This window comes from Hyaloscypha bicolor, assembly GCF_002865645.1.
Source record: "Hyaloscypha bicolor E unplaced genomic scaffold K444scaffold_117, whole genome shotgun sequence".
In the NCBI taxonomy this organism is placed as follows: domain Eukaryota; kingdom Fungi; phylum Ascomycota; class Leotiomycetes; order Helotiales; family Hyaloscyphaceae; genus Hyaloscypha; species Hyaloscypha bicolor.
The window spans coordinates 1,714,048-1,716,314 of NW_020194619.1; positions in this window are offsets into that span (position 1 = coordinate 1,714,048).

Consider the following 2,267-nt stretch of genomic DNA (forward strand, 5'->3'; position numbering starts at 1 on the left):
GTAACTGAGGCTAGTAATAGAGGCAAAAAGAGCAAAGAGCAAATTACTCTTGCTCTTATAATTAATACTATAGGTACTAATAAATAGGAGCCTTGGTTAATTAGAAAGAATAAGAATCCTTAATACTTTAAGTATATTAATTATTAACTTTTAGATATGTAATACCGGTATAATAATTCCAAGTAAATAACTAGTATTATTTATATAGAATATCTCTATTAGCTCAATTATAAATATTCTACTCAAGGCCAGTATATCTTTCTCTTTATAGATAACTTTTTAGAATATAAATATAGTATTAATCTCATTAGTAGAAAACAAGCTTTCTTTTATATATAAGTAGAATAGCTATCTTCTAATATAATATTATATTAGTAACTGGCAGATTAGGGCATTATTAATACCTTTAAGCTTTATTATTGCAAGTAATAGGTTAGCTATATAATCAAGTAATTTGAGGCAAATAAGGACCCTAATAAAACAGTTATTCTATTTTATATAATTAACTAGATAGTATATACTTGGAATAACTATATTAAAGCTTCTATAATTACTAATTACTAGTATAAATCAAGTCTTATTACAAAACCTCTTCTTAGTAGAGATCTCGATACCTATAGCGAACTAGATAAGGAATAGGCTACTTAATAAGCAAAAGATAAGGAAACCACTAAAGCCCTTTAATTAGCTATTCAGAATACTACCTAATTCAATAATCCTCTTCCTATTAGCTAATTTATTATACTAATTAACGAGGTAATCATAAAAGAAGAGAGTATAATACTAGAGGTAATTATAAATTACTATACTCGGAGAGGTTCAGGGAATACTCAGTCTAATATAGAGAGAGAGGAGTAGGAAAAAGAGATTAGGAAAGTGAAGCTAGCTAAAGTAATAGCTATACTTGATTTAGTAAATCTTTATAAGAAGTAATAGGAGAATAAACAAAGTGAGGTTATATATAAGCTTAATACTTTAAAAGCTACATTTATTTAAAGGAAAGTGGGAAAAGCAAAGCAGGCTTATTTAGAGCTTTTAGGAGGTACTTTGCAAGTAGTAAGGCATTAGAATTAAAAGGTTCTTTATATATCTTTAGTTCTTCCTTATTTTTTATATATGTATGCAATTCTCAATTTAATAATACCTCGGTATATTATTAGAAAAAGGCACTAAAATTAATATTATTATATCGAGGTTCTACTATACTAAAATAATATAAGTTAGATCTTAATTAGAAATAGACTTTAATATATAGAAATAAAATTATGCTATTAATTTATATATTATTTTTAGTTATAGTAAAAACCGGAATAGAAATAGCTTTAGTTTTAATAAAAAGACTTATTTCTAAATCCAAAAAGAATACCTAAAAAGAGAAATACCTTTAATTTTAAATAAAATAATAAATAGAAACCGGAAATAAGTAATTATATAAATAATCTAGAGAAGCTTTTAGAGAAAGAGAAAGATACTAAATAGAAATAAAAAAGAGAAATTAGTAAAATTATATTTATTATTATTATTATTATTACCTTTAATAATATTATTAAATATATCTAGTCCGGCAAAATTAAGGAAAAAATATTATAGGTATTTAGCTAAAAAAAAAAAAAAAAGAATATAAGTAATAGAAATAAGACTAGAAAAGCTATTATTTTATTATTATTAATACTAAAACTCAAATCTAAACTATATCTATTATTATTAACCGGTTTTTCTCAAATTCTAATTCCTAAACTAAAAGATATATTTAAATAGGAAATTAGCTTTTTAGAAATTTTATTAGTAGAAGTCTCAAATATAGAAACTTTATAATTAGTTATAAAAGAAATTATTAAGATTAATATAATTAAGAATAAATATATACTAGTAACAGATTTAAATTTATTATTTATAGAAGTTTCTGAAATATTATAGTTTTAAAAAAGTAATATTTCTATATTCTTAAATAATATATAAATATATATAAGAACTATTATATTTTTAATAATATTAAGAAAGAGAGAATTATTTATTATATTTCTTTTATTTATAAGAATTAGATTAATGCTATATTAGAGTATTATATTAATAACTTAGAAAATTACTAGGAAACTAAATTCTTTAAGGCTTTATTAAAGGAATTCTGAGAATATAACTAGGAAATACTTAAAATTAGCTGCGATTTTTTTAATTAGATTATTATATAAGCCTAGAATAAGGAGATCTCTTCTAAGTCTTATATTAATATATTTAATAAAATATTAAAGAAATTACTAAAAAGAAAA